General features: G+C 32.0%; 1 non-coding gene and 2 pseudogenes across 1 annotated transcript; 1 reads left to right on the plus strand and 2 right to left on the minus strand.

Annotated features, from left to right (window-relative positions):
- Window positions 1-4,247: 4,247 nt before the first annotated feature.
- LOC137825166 (uncharacterized) lies at window positions 4,248-8,442 on the minus strand. Its single transcript, XR_016514930.1, has 12 exons — window positions 7,903-8,442; window positions 7,651-7,711; window positions 7,466-7,564; window positions 7,224-7,361; window positions 7,113-7,142; window positions 6,893-6,997; window positions 6,549-6,790; window positions 6,250-6,456; window positions 6,098-6,183; window positions 5,912-6,013; window positions 5,626-5,829; window positions 4,248-4,331 (listed from the first exon to the last, which is right to left on the minus strand). It is a non-coding gene; the product is annotated as an uncharacterized LOC137825166 (transcript).
- A 327-nt stretch (window positions 8,443-8,769) lies between these two features.
- LOC150025558 (uncharacterized) lies at window positions 8,770-11,375 on the minus strand (annotated as a pseudogene).
- A 2,871-nt stretch (window positions 11,376-14,246) lies between these two features.
- Window positions 14,247-15,468, plus strand: LOC150025559 (uncharacterized; annotated as a pseudogene).
- The last annotated feature ends 563 nt before the right edge of the window (window positions 15,469-16,031 follow it).

Below are 16,031 nucleotides of genomic sequence, written 5' to 3' on the forward strand. Positions count from 1 at the left end.
TTGAGTGAATGAAGAATATGAAGAGTGAAAGAGGTATATTTTTGAAGAAGACTAAAAGAGGGGAAAACAAAAAAAAAAACATTGTGAAAGATGAAGCTCATGGAGGGAACGAAAAGCGGGAGAAATTTTATTTCGGAAGCTAATTATGGCGGTTCTAAATGCCATATTTTGAAGGAACATTATGGCGTTTATGAAGCTGTCGTATTATACAGCTAATTGTGGCGGTTTTTAATAACCGCCACCACATACACGATTTTTTGTAGTGTAAGACTTAGAGAGAAAGAAAAAGACTTTCCCCTCATTGTCTGTGTGCCTGCATGCCCCTTTGTAAACCACCATGAACAAGGTACATCTTACCGTTCCTATCCTTTGAATAGTAGAACTTATATCCTGACCTTTTTATAACGTGCTTCCCTATGTGCTATTTGGTTTGGTTCATACGGTGCCTATGCTGAACTGTTCTTTTAGAGATGGATTATGCCTTTGCTTACCCTTGGGCCAAAAACGAATTGCATAAGGAAACCTCTGTTTATACCACTCGTTTAATAATTAGAGAGTTGACGGAGTCAGGGGGTCTAAGCAAAACAGATGAGAACTTAGTGATAGTAGTAGTGTGTAGAGAGGGTAAACCAGTGTGTTGTGATGAGTCGTTAGACCCTGATGGCCATTTTGTTTCTTTTACACCACCTTTTTCACCAAAGTCATGTTGCGTCTTTGATGTGAGTTGATTTTAGCACTACAAGAAATATGCTCATTACCCGCGGATAATTACATATGGACACAAATCTGTATGTAAAACATGAAATGCATACGGATTTTACATACGAAATTATATCCGTATGTAAAGTTCTGTTACATACGGATTTTTCTGTATGTAACAATATCTAATGGTGGCGCATAAAAAGGGGAAATTTTTTTAGATGGATCTGTATGTAAACAACAACGTGTATTGCATACGGAACTTAAATGCGGATTTTTAAAGTTTTAAAAAAATAAAAAATTTAAAATGGTAATGTGTGGTTTTGTATATGTGCGAGAGTTCTCATTGGTATCACTCCTCTGTGAACCCGAATACATGCTTTCCCAAGCTAAGCTTCCCCAACCTAAGTTTCAATTTTCGTTTCCCTAACCTAAGGTAAGCTAACCTAATTTGAGCTTGAATCCCCAATTTTCACAAACCACCATTTCAAAAACCCTAGGTTGCTTAAGATGAGGCGAGTTGCGGTTTGAATGGTTTGAATTTGGTAAGATTTTGCTTCATTTGTATTTCCATTTCTTAAAATTTGACAGCTCTTCTTTATACTGGTGCCTTCATATGCTTTGAAATTCGTAGGTTGTTGTTCCTTCTTTTTGCTCGTGGGTTCAAGTTCTTCTTTCGTGGTTGGTTTATTGCTGTATTTCTTGTTTCCTTCTAGCATTTAAGGTTGAATTTCTTCTTTTACCGATTTCTTGTTGTGCACAGAGCTTGGAATCTTGGAAGGACTTGGTCGTGGCATGAGGTAGTGAAGGGGAGACAAACTTCTCTTACAAGGGCTTGGAATCTCAAACCTAGTTTTCTTTTTTATTTTCAGGTTCTATTCTACACCACACCTAGTTTATATTTTAGGTTTTGCATTCTTTCTTTTAATTGATGTGGATGTTTGATTTTGCTTGTTTTAATTGATGTGGATGTTTGATTTTGCTTGGGACTTGGTTAGTACTTCCTATGATTAAGTTTTGGACTTGGTTGGTACTTTCAAAAAGGGGACAAGAAAATAATTTTCTATCAAACGAGTAATAAGTCTGTTAATTGCATCTTATCCAATTAACACTAAATAATATAGACATTTAACTAATTTTCTAATCTTCCTGTTATACACATGTTAAAAGAAAGTGAATGGTTCATAATACGGAAAAAAGTCCAGTTTAAAAGCGTATGAAAAGTGGACTTTCCTGTATGGGGTTCCGCATACAATTTCTTTTGACCAAAAGAAGATGAAATTTCAGCTGAAGAAGCATTGTAGTTTGCTAAACTTGTTCCCAATAATTGAATATTGGGATTGGCATTTTTCGATGTATTTGAACTTAAGAGCCCCACCACACTATCAGTTAGAAAATATATATTATCTAATATGCTATGTGGCAGTATCAGAAATATCATAATCAGGGAATTGAACTACCTTGTGTAGTCTAGGATGTTGAGATTCACCATTTTCTACACAAAAGAATATGTCCAAACAGGATATGAATTAGAATGTTAAAGATCCCACATTCCTCATGTATGACAAAATAGAAGTAATTTAGGATTTTTAGTTTTCATGCAACGAAATGAAAATATTTGGGTGGTTCTAGGAAAGAACAATATGACACCAATGACATAACATAGGATATGCTCAAAGAACTAGATAAAAAATATAAATTCCATTATGTGTACCAACAATAGAAGGTAAATAATCTCTATTCACAGATTGGTTCCAATTCTCACGAGGATTCTCATGTTTAGCTTCTGCAGAGGAAGAGGTGACCATCAACTCTTAGATACATGTTATATATAATAGTATCAAACTAGCAGTTGATTTGATGGTAATCTTATATTATTAAAGCTAAGAAGCATAAAAATAAGAAAACACTTTCAGGAAATCACACAAAGCTCTCGAGCATTACCATTCACTACACACCAAGTCTGTGGGAGTAAATTTGGAATCACTATAAAAAAAATTATTTTTAACGGAGGTTATATTTAGTATTACCGGCGGTTTTAACCCCCGTTAAGTGCATTACCTGCGGTTTGTTTTTCTCCTGGTAGATCCAGCGTCGCTAACTGATTACCGGCGGTTTGAAAACCTCCGCTATTCTCGGCAGTTTAAAACCTCCGCTATTCCCGGCGGTTTGATAGCCCTCGTTATTCTCGGCGGTTTGAAAACCCCCGCTATTCCTGGCGGTTTGGAAACACCCACTATTCCCGGCGGTTTGAAAACCCCCGTTACTTTTAGGAGGTGTATATATAAAAAAAAGTAGGTGACAAATAGTAAATATGGTAAATCAAAATAGCCCAATGGTTTTCCTCTACAAGTCATGTTGTTACATAAACCTGTTATGTATACTTAGATAATATCATTGTACACTTGGCTGTAATACTTATCTTATTATTTAGATAATATTTACTAAAATGGAGAGATTATTTAATGCGCTAATTTAAATATACTATCTGATTTTGATTAACAGTTTCAGATTTTGATTTTATCTAACAAGAGGCAGTACTATCTTATGTATGCAATTTGTTTAATTATGTAAGAAGTAGAAAAAATACTATCAAACTTAATTTTTCATACAAGTCATATTAAGAAGCACAAAGGCGATCCCTGTACACTAAGATTTGATTAATTTGAGAACCAAAAGTATATGAACTGGATCAACCTATGATGAGAGAAACTCATGTCTAAAATTTGGATTAAAAGTATACCCATGCTTCTCACTTGAACACTAAATACTACCTACGAAGTCCAAAATTTTCCCCTCTAATCAATTTAAAATTAATAATGACTAGTCTCAAGCATAAGTAGAATAGAAATTTTCATTTGGAATTATACAATCAAAATACACAATGAAAAATGCAGAATTGCATAATATGTAATAAATATAAATGTGCAATATCTCTTTCAATCAAAATAGAAGGATATTCCTGGCTACTCTTTTACTATTACTAGAAACCTTTTTAACACCTATTCCTGTGGCTGCTAATAAAATTATTGGAAGGGTCCGTCAGTATAAAGCCAACCGGGTTATTTATATTGCAACTTTCCAACTACGATGTTTCTAAAATTTCAAATCCAAAATTTTTAAAACATTAATTTAGTAGCTAAAAATCCCCAACTAACTTCAAATTAACTTGGGAAAATCATACAAAAGTTTATGGAGAAAAGACAAAGTTTTTCCATTGTTTAAAAAAAAGGAAAAGACAAACCAACACTAAAAATATAAAGTGGCAGCTCTTTGTTAACCCTCTTTGTGTACCATACAAACAAAACAGTACCCACAAATAACTAAAACCTATGAAATCTCAGAAAGTGAATAATAAAACAGTTCCTACTAAATAACATTCTTCGGCTATGATTCTTGATGTTGATCATTTGTTTCATCATTAGGAACACTTCCTTGATCTGATGCCTAATATATAAAAATAGTTATAATAAGTAACATTCCAATTATAATATAAAATATATATTAATTTAATAAAGATTACCGGTGATGCATGAGACATAGCAAAATCATGAGACATCTCCATAATAGTTTTGCACCAAAAAAGTCATCATTGCCTTCATTTCATTGACTTGTGATGTCAACATAGAAACCTAATTTAAAAAAAATAAATGAAATTAATCACTTGCTATCATGATACTATTGCCAAATCAAATAAGTCGATACCATACTAACAATTAAAATATAATAATATACAATTAAAAACAAAAAAAGTAAATAATTAATTAATAAAGAGTTATATCCTTTAATCACACATTCTTTATTTTATACTAAATCACTACTTTCTAAAAAAAACAGAACTTACAATAATAAGGCTACTTATATCACATCATAACACCACACTAATTAATATTCTATAAATAAATATTAAAAGAAAAATGTTTTAGAAGTCATATAACAGCAGCTGGAAATCTATTCACCAAAAGCATATTTAAAAGAATAATGTGTATCTACTTTTTATTGAAATGTTGTCTTGTAAAATAGTGGAATAAGTGAGAGCAAAGACCAATGATTGAAGACACTGATTATCAACTAAATCTAATTGTAAAACAAAATAACCTTTCAGTGTTTTCTTAAGAGTATACAAATGAAAAGTGAGGTATTGGAATGATGCTGATGTCGTCTTTTATTTATTCTTGTTTTGTAAAATCTTTTATAATCTTATTATCAACTGTATTTGAAAATATAAGTGACTTATCTTAATTATTTTCGTTGTAAAAAAATTATCTGTTAAATCATGAAAGCAATGTAGGATGCACATATATCTCGGAAAAGAATAAAGGTAACATATAGGGAGGAAGAACCAAAGAGATATAAAATAAAAAAGTGGAAGAAGAGCGATAAAAAGAAGAAAAAAAGTAAAAGAGAATAAGGGGCCGATTTTGTGATATATAAAAAGAAGGATAGATGAAAGTGAAAAGGTGAGTATATATTAATAATTAATAATAAATCAAAGGGCAGCATAAAGGACGAAATAGCTAAAAACATAATTAACCTAAACAACTCTATCTTCCCCCTGATCAAACAGTAGAATAAAGGAACAAATGCTTAAAATACAGTTAAGCTAAACTCTATCTTCTCCTGATCAAACAGTAGTATAAAGGAACAAATGCTTAAAATGCGATTAAGTTAATCTTCTCGCTAATAAAACACTATATCATAAACGAACAAATACCTAAAATATAATTGACCTAACTCTATTTCTTTTATTTAATTGTAGGACTAATAGTAACGACAAATTCTTTCTTGATGAAATTCATCAAATCATGCAATGAACTCAAACGTCTCACACAGTTAGTAATGTAGAGTTACGAATATGATTCAAACATCTCACACTATACCACCAAAGATGAACATCTTGATATAGCTAAGTAATAAATAATGAACCTGATTTTAATCTGTATTGGAAGATGTCCCACTATACAAATGAGTATTGCAGCCAAACACTTTAGAAGGGTAAGGACCCAAACCTAAACCCCTAACACGTCCACAATGTTTCCGACTTCCGAAAACACAAGCTAAGGAATCGGTTGTTGATATTTCTTTAGATATGAGTGATGATGAGGTTAATCCATATGCTTCAATTTTTTCCTACAAAGAACACAAGAAGAAATAAATTAAACTTACATTAAGTGTGATTGACAATTATAGACTTTATTAGAATTAAACTTACACCAATTTCCTTCGTTTCATCACTCTCAAATGCTCCGTTAGCATGCTTATGTGTAGCTATCAATATATCTCCTCTACTAACCTTGTGGCCACACTCTTTTTCCTATTAAAATGAAGAAAAATTATATGACATGTTGTAATAGAGATTAAAACATAAATTTAACATGAACATATGTATTATTTTCACCATTTCATCTCTTTTCCTTGCAATGATCCACCCGTGTGAGCAATGGTTTGCTTTGTCCTATTCTCTTTATTTTTTAGAGCATTTTCCTATTCATCAACATATAAAAATTAATAAATCCAAATGTAAATGTCTAAAAAATGTTTTAGTTATACCTTCGCTTTTGAATTCAGACAGTAATCCACAAACAAAGCCCAATGATCTCTATTTATTCCTTCTGGAGCCATTGCAATCAATTCATCTCTAGTACGTGTTCTATCATTCCTTTGATGCCACAATTCTTGTCGGTGGTCTCTCCATTTTGTGTTAAGTGATTTAAGGACATGATTTATATGAACATCAGAATGGATATCAAATTTAGCCTTCAAAACAGTCTACAAATAAAATTAACAATAATTATAACATATTTAAATTCAAAAAAATTAATTATAGTATAACTTTAGACATGATTTACCTGAATAGTGTTTTTAAGTATATCTTCTTTATAAACTTTAGGAATCTTCCTCCAACTAGAATAACTAATAGGAAATGCATTATGGTTTCTTGCAATACTACCTAAGAACATATTCAATAATGCTCCATCATCTGCAATAGGTTGTCCCTCATTATTCCATTTCACAAGAATCCTTTCATTAGGAGGTAGATGCCAAACATCATTGGTTCTTAGCTGTTTTGTGTTTCTCTTTCCTTGCTCATCTATGAAATATTAAAAACATTTGTGTTTAAGGGATATAAGACTAAACAGAAAAATAATACTACATAACTATATATAACATTGTATGATTTTAAGTGACTTACCAGTGATATCAACGAGCCATGCTCTTTTGCGGGTTGGAGGCCTTTGTTGATGTACTTGCATCTCAGCTTCCTCGTCTTCTTCCTCTTCATTTTCTGAATATACATCTGATACCAGGTATTGTTGGTGCAGGTACATGTACATATTGATGTGGTGGCTGAGAATCAGATTGAGGTGCTATTGGTAGTTGAACAATGAATGTAGGAGCAGAGTTGGTATTACTTTTTGAACATATTCTAACTTTCAAGGTTCCTGAAAATAAATAAACTCAATGAAAAAAAAAACAATTGTATCTAATGATGTGATTATTAATAAAATTGAAAAACAAATTACTTGGCTGAGATGCAGTTGAAGGTGGAAGGGATGTTGTTGGAGGTGTAGGGTGAGCATGTTTAGTACCTTCTTGAGGTGCAGATGGAGGTGGATGGGGAAATGGAGATGGAATACCTTTAGGATTACTTGTTTCAAGTCCTGCATCAATCACAAAATTACAAGTGAATTACAAATGAATCAATATATTGAAGAATGAAATTTATAGACGACAAATAAATTGTATGAAAGTTCAGACATCTAACCAGGTTTATAAGGGTGAGTACTAGGCCTTGAAGAATTACTACTCACTTGAGTTTCTGACTTAGACTTACTTGAGTTTGCAAATTTCATCTTCAAGATTCCTAACAATCAATAAAACTCTTGAAGTTAATGAAAATTACATATTAATGAAAATTAAAACTCAAAATTTTTAAATTGAACATAATACCTGGATGAGATGGAGGATAAGCTGCAGATGAAGTATTCTTATTGGTTGGTATTTTCTTCATCTTCAGGTGGTCTACAAACAATAAGATAAACACATAAAGTTATGCATCACAAGGATAGTAAACACATCTACAAAGGTAATATTGCTTCACATGCAAAACAAGGATAATAATTACATAAATTCAAAGTTGTAGGATAATAAATTAAAATGAAATAGTAAAAAAAACCTTGTTAGTTGTATATTTTCTTCCACATCTAGAAATAATGTTTCTATGTTTTGTTGTTCAAATGGCTCAGATTCATGAAAATTGTCAACATCATCTTCAACCATGTTGTACAAGTCCCTAGGCTTTAAATGTACAGGTATGCACCAATTTTTATCAAACTCATTTTCTACATAATACACCATTTGAGCTTCTGATGCCTGGATGTATGGCTCATCATCATCATTATCACCAGTGTGGATCAAGCGTGAAAAGTTTAGTAATGTAAATCCATACTCATCACTCATAATCCCTCCAGAAGTAGTTGTATTGGTCCACATACATTTGAATAAAACAATTGAGAATCGACCATGGTAGTTTATCTCAATTATGTCTATCAATTGACCATAATACGGTACACCTCCAAACCGCATTTGATTATCATTACTACTTGCATAACTCCTTGTTCCAAATGTACCAAACACTCCACTGTTTTGTGTTTTAAGCCAAAGGTCACGCTCCAATATACGAAATTTGAACCCATTAACATTGTAGGCACTATATTGCTTTGCACAATCAATCGGACCCATAGCTAAGAATTTTAAATCATCTGAATGGATACCAATTGATTCATTCCTTATCTAACAAAAAAAATATCATATGAAATGTAATATAAATATATATATATATATATATATATGAATAAAAAACTATGTTTATCATATACATACACGACGTGAAAACCACTCTGCAAATTCTCTATGAACCCTCTTGTCTATCATAGAGGATGATCGTGTGCGACTTCTTAGTTGTCTTCGTAGAGTATCTCTAAATTCCCTATGTTAAACATATAAAATATATAAGTTAATACTAAAGAGAAAATCAATTATAAAAAAAAAACACTATGGTTCATAAACTTACTGCAGAAATGGGTCAACTATGGTGCAGTTAGTTAACACATGATGATGTGCTTGCAACTTTTCATTTGTAGATAGAGTGAAATAAGTAAAACCCCCAACTGGTTTTCCGACTGGCGGGAACAATGTATTTTCATTAGAAGGCATAACTGCAGGCTCATCATTAACACGATGCAATCGATTGAATACAGTCTCAATTCCATCTAAATATCTCAAACAAAAAGTTAAAGCCTCTTCAGCCATGTATCCTTCAGTTATTGACCCTTCTGCTTGTGCTTTATTACGAACATAGGACTTTAATTTTCCTAGATACCTCTCAATGGGATACATCCATCGATATTGGACGAGTCCTCCAAGCTTGACATCTTCTACTAGATGCACAATTAAATGAGCCATGACTGTAAAAAAAGAAGGAGGAAATAACATCTCCATGTGACACAATGTGAGGACCACTGTACTTTGTAGCTGGTCAAGTTCATCCATTTTTAAAACTTTATTGCACAATTTTCTAAAACACAACATAAATCAATCAAAACATAACAGACTTCCTTAGGAAGTGTATTTCTCATTGCCAGAGGTAGAAGTTGCTCCATCAAAATATGTGAGTCATGACTTTTCAATCCTCCAAGCTTACATTGTTTGACATCAATGCATCTGCTAATGTTACTAGAGTAACCATCTGGAATAGTTATGTTCTTCAATGTTTTGAGAAAGATATCTTTATTTACATTTGTCAGTGTATATATAGCAGGGAGATATCTACCATTTTCATCAGGCCAAAGATCAGGTCTAATACCCGAAAGCTGTAAATCCTTTCGTGCCTTTAGATTGTCTTTACATTTATTTGAACTATCATTCAACAATGTAAACACCACATTATCACATACATTTTTTTTTCAATGTGCATAACATCCAAATTGTGGGGCAATAAGTTGTCTACCCAATAAAGAAGTTCAAAAAATATACTTTTTTTCGCCATTGTTGAGTGTCTAACTTTGCATGATTAACTCCCCGTTGTCTTTTTGCCCGCTCTTCAAGTATTGGTTCTTTCCCAAATTCAACATTAAGATTCTGAACTTGTTGTAAGATATCATATCCCGAGATTTTCAAAGGTGGACTTCTATCTTCTATAGTTCCATCAAATCTCATGCGAGCTAGTCTAAATCTATGCCTTCCATCTAACCAACGACGATGACTCATGAAACAAAATTTACCACCTTTAAGAAGCTTCTTAGGAATGATGTCAAAATTACATCTAGGACATGCCAACCCAGTATGTGTGTTCCATCCAGATAGGGTTCCAAGACCTGGAAAATCACTAATAGTCCACAATATAGCTGCATGCATATCAAACACTTCATTTCCATATGAATCAAAAGTTTTCACGCCAGTATTCCATAACTCTTTCAACTCTTCTATTAATGGTTGTAAATATACATCAATATCATTTCCTGGAGCTCGCTTTCCAGGAATGATCATAGAGAGAATGAATGAACTTTGTTTCATACACATCCAAGGAGGAAGGTTGTACGGTATGAGTACAACTGGCCAAATACTGTGACTAGTGCTTAAATTTCCATATGGATTAAACCCATCAGTAGCCAAACCAAGTCGCACATTTCGAGGGTCTGAGGAAAATTGAGGATGTTTAAAGTCAAATGACTTCCATGCTTCAGAATCTCTTGGATGCCTTAAGATGCCTTCATCTGTACTTTCCGATGCATGCCATCGCATATGCTCAGCTATTTTAGAAGACATAAACATCCTCTGTAAGCGTGACTTCAAAGGGAAATACCTTAAAACCTTTGCAGGAATCTTTTTTCGTTTGTTACCTGTAGCATAAGCAATTGTACTCTTTTTTTTTACTTCCATCTAGATGTTTTACATTTCTTACAAAAATCCTTATTTGCGTCTTCTCCAAAGTACAACATGTAATCATTCGGACAAGCATCAATTTTGGTGTAATGAAGACCAAGCTTCTTAATGGTTTTCTTCGCCTCATAGAATGAGTGCGGAATCTTTGCATGTTCAAAGGCATCTACTAACAACTCTAGTATCATGGACATTGCCTTGTCACTTATTTTGCATAGACATTTGATGTGGTACAACTTGATCAAGAAAGAAAGTTTAGAATATTTATCACACCCTTCATATAAACTCTCTTGACCATCTTGCATTAACTCAAAAAAATCTTCAATATCATCATTCACAGTATGGCTTGGTTGTGCACTCGGTTCCCTATCATTCACCATGTCATTGCTATATTGATGATGCCCAAATGCATCATTAACCATATCACACATTAGATTATTAACAACAATTCTTTCATTATCTTCTTGCGGCATTACATATGCTTCATCTGTTGCATTTACTCTTGTTCTCTCCCCATATAGAAGCCAAACTTTATATCCACTTGAAAAAGGTTTAACAATCAAGTGCTCATACACTACTTCACGACACTCCCATTTGTTAAAGTTGCACTTCTGACATGGACATATTATCTTCCCCCTCACACCATTATTAGCAAATGCAAAGTCCAAAAATTTATTCAACCCTTCCATATATTCTGGTGTATTTCTTGGCATGTTTATCCAAGATTTATCCATTGAAATGAGGTCTGTTCAAACAACGATTGATAAATCATTTCAAGGAAATAATATCATAGTTAAACAAATGTTATAGTTAATTATTTCAATAAGAATATATTCAATGATCTTAATTTTTTATTAGAAAAAAACTGTTGAAAGTATTCAATTGGTGATGCAATCATTTGTTTTTATATTTTCTTAATGATTAAGGAATATTAAGAAAAGATAAAAAACAAATCTTTAACAAAATTGGATGCATTTAATTGCTCCAATTTCTATACAAAAGAAATCAATTCAGTGACACAACACCAAACATGTGAGCGTGATTGTTCTGTCATGTTAGGTAACAAAGGATAACATAAGGATGAAGATGGTGTGTGAATGAAATCCCATACAAAAATGAAAAAATGAAAAAAAGGGTAATATTTGGTCTCCCTTTTGCATGATCTTTGTAGATTTGAGGTTTTGTTTGAGACTTTTATGATTAATTTTCTGACTTTGGAGGATTAGGATCCTAATGAAGATTATAAAAGAGAAGTGTATGAGAAAGTTATAATTAATAACTTTAAATATTAGTAGTTATTTTAATTTATAAAATAGTTTCTAATTTAATCAAATAATAATTAATTATTTTGTTTTCTAAAATTTGTAAAGTAATTATAGTTTATGACTTTTATGTTATACAGCTAAAATCATGTTACTATGGTAAAACTTTTACGTATATAAAATATATAGTAAAATTATATATATTTGACACAATTTTTCGTATGAAGTTGTATGATTTATCTAAATTTATAATATTATTTTTTATGTTCAAATCACATGTATAAATAAAATAAATTTTCAGTATAAAACTAACATTTCATGGATGATAATGTTGCTCCAAAATAGACTTCAATAATTAAATAATTACTGTACATGATTTCGACATAGATTACTAGGTATATAAGTTAATTATGTTAAAAAAATATAAAAAAATTGTCTTACTATAATTTTTTTTATTTATTTATTAATTTTTATTATAAAGATATAATGAGAATAACTTGGTTAAGATCGAGGGAGAACCAAAAAATAATAGAAAATAAAAAAATAAACATAATTTTAAACAACTACACAAAAAGTAATAATGAATAATCATATTAATCTTCTTAACACATTGCATAATCAAAATTAACATATTTAAAAGTACTTTTTACCAAATTATTATATTTATTAAATATTTAAAAATGAACATGCTAAAAATGTTAGAACAGGACCAATTTAAAAAAAAAAAAAACTTACTTAATTCAATTATTAGAAGTAGAGAAAGACATTCTTTCCACTACAAATATTGGGGTGAAGTTTGTAAAAGTTCATTGATTTGATGTTTTGGAGACTGATTTGATGTTTTTGGAGACTGAGAGCTATTAATCATAAAGAGTGTGTGGTCACAACTTCTGTAAATGTAAATGGCAGTAGATTTGACATCAATGACATCTTTCTTATCATATTTTATCATATTTATTCATGTATCAAACTCACACCATGTAATACCATCTCTACCAATACTTTTCAACAATCATTCTCACCTTCAAACTTTCTAATTGTCTAGTTTACTTAACTTGTCTATTTAAAAACTAACATTGAAAAACACTCTACATAAAAGTATAATATTGTTAAAGATTAATCCCATTTGAACATTTGACTGAACTCTTTGATTATTTTGCTGCAAAAACATAAATGTAGAAAAGCATACTGATTACACAAATTTATATAAGTTGTTTGTATGCTATAGCTGATAGTTGAATGTATTTGAGAGAAATATTAGAAAATAAACTTATTTTTAGTCACTTTTATATATTATGAAAATAAATATATCTAATGAACGTGAAATCAACAAAGAAGAATATGCAATGAACATAAATATTAGTGAAAGATTGGAAATATAGTTAAGGGTACATTTTGCATAAGAGTGAAGAAATATCTTGATGGATGCCTCCACGACACTATTTTCTTCAGTGTTGTGGTCCCCCAATCATAACCACCTGCACTCACTCACCTTTCAAAACTTCTATTCACTAGAACCTCACACACACACCACTATATTTATCTTTCCATTTTCACCACGCTAACTTATATTTCTTAAATGTTTTTGGCTTGGTTGCAGTGGCCCTCCTCATGCCTAATCTTAGTTGATAGTGATACAAACACTCCAACTAATTAAAACCACACCGTCTCTACAGTGAAACTAACCAAAACAGAAGCAACTAAACTTTTTCAAAGGCCAAAAACTACAAATTAAAATAGGATGCAGCAGGGACAAAACAAAAAACAGAAAAAAAGCAGAGTTCATCAACATTATGCAGAACAATACAGCAACACAACATCCTTTCACACAAGGTTCATCAACATTATATAGCAAAAAACGAAAATGAATACCTAATATAACAAAAGGAGAGTGAGAAATGAACCTTCAATTTCGAGGAAGAATGGAGAAGCTGAAGATGATTTTTTAGGGCAAAAACGAAGGGAAGAACGAGAACGTGAGAGAGCTGAAGGAACGTGAGAGAGCTGAAGGAACGTGAGCTGAGGAACAGGGAGAAATGTTTAACAGTGAGAGAGCTGCTGAACTTTTGAATGAAGAAGGAGTAAAAATTTGAGAAAGGTTGTAGTGTGTGAAAAAATAAAACATGAGAAAGTATTGGGGAAAGTAAAAAATAAGAAAAAAAATATTACTTTTGAGAAAACTTTAGGAACTTATCAGGGGTTTATGAAAACCCCATGTACTAATAGAGGTTCTTATAACCTCTTCTAAAAAACCCCTGGTAAAATTAACTTTTTTTGTAGTTAATAAATGAGACTTAACTGTGGATTTGATGCAAATTTTGAATAAATGAGACTTAATTGTATATGGAGACAACTCATTTTTGTTCACACTATTTCAACAACTTCATGTTAGGACCACAACATAGTAGAAATGAAGTGAACATTGAAAGTGAAAGGCTTCCATCAATCTTATCTGTCTTTGACCAACCTGGACATCATTCTGGAAGGGAGATCACTCGTTGGTTAACTGATGAAGAATTGAACTCAGCTCATGTTCATGTTTTAATCAACTGTAAGGAAGTTAAACCATACCTTAGTAAGCCACATGCACGATATTCTTTTAAAACATTGTTATTCATTCATTAAGTTATCGCTAACCTAATGCATTGACACCTATATTTTGACAGCTTTTTCTTACATTCTAATGAAATTTCCGAATCCCATGCTTCGGCTCGTATACATGCAGATTTCCCTTTGTGATTTAGGATACAAGTATGTATCTACAAAATCTATAATTTCTTGACTTCTTTAACCATTTCATAAAAAAATAATGACATTCATATATTTATAGGTTCATAAAGACCCTTTAACTGTGAAGAACCAACACCTAAGAGATTTATCATTTGGTCCTTTAAGGTGTGTAAAAGAATGACACACATTCTTTGTGAATGGGTACAAATTCCACACTCATGCATGGAGCGAGGGAAAGAAAACAATAAATAGTAGGGTCCATGCAAAGGGTCTTACAGAAGGAGGTGAGGATGATTTCTACGGTGTGATTCAACACATGTATGAGGTAAAGTACAAATCTTCGACCTCAGATAAGAAAGTTGTATTATTTTACTATAATTGGTTTGATCCATCAACAAGAGGTACACGAGTGGATTCCAAATGTGGTATTGTGGATATTCGAATGGATAGAAGATAAGTGTCATTTGATCCTTTTATCATTGCATATAATGTTCGACAAGTTTATTATGTACCATATCCAACATCACGCAGAGACAAACGTCCCTGGCGTGTTGCAATCAAAACAAAGCCCAAAGGTTGTATAGATTCTAATGATGTAGAAGTTGAAGTGCCATATCAAGTTGATGAAATGTCACATGTTAATGAAGTGATTGAAGTTGAACATGTTTCAAGATTAAGATATTTAGAGGCTGAGCTTGAAGAAGTTGACATAAACAATGTATCATCATTTGAAGATGAGATAGATGAAGAAACAAATGAATGGGAAGAAGACAATGAGGAGGGAGAAAGTGAAGATGAATAGGGAGAAGACTTTGACATCTCTAGCTCTGAATAGACTTAGGCAACCAATGTTAACAAATAATATCTATTGTAGGAAATACTGTTGTACTGTTGTTGTTAACATATTGTTTATTACTCCAGTTAATCTGATGTCATATTCTTGGGTTATGTTTTGCTAATGAAATTTTTGCATGTTTATTTGAATTTTTTTATTAAACTATATTCAATATATTTTTCTCCATTGATAAACTTATATTACCTTCATTATCATTTCATGCCATATATATAGATGTCATTAGGAAGTTCTGATCAACCATCACCGAGTAGCAACAAAAAGGGGAAAAAACCGTATGTGATAAAATTGTTATCATGATTTAAGAATCAAAATCCATCATTCAGTCAACCCAATACACATGAATCTACCCCACCAGTAGCAGATGCATACAATCCACCCCACTAGTAGCAGATGTTATTGCATCAACACAATTTCCACATGTTGGTTCTAATGAATCAACCCTAAACCCAAATATTACACCATCTCCATATACAAATCTGGGAGGGACACATTCAAACTCTGTAGCCAATAACTTATAGGACAAGGTTCTCTCAGCTGGTGAT

The sequence above is a fragment of the Phaseolus vulgaris genome, chromosome 8 (genome assembly GCF_051622355.1).
Source record: "Phaseolus vulgaris cultivar YP4 chromosome 8, ASM5162235v1, whole genome shotgun sequence".
Lineage (NCBI taxonomy): Eukaryota > Viridiplantae > Streptophyta > Magnoliopsida > Fabales > Fabaceae > Phaseolus > Phaseolus vulgaris.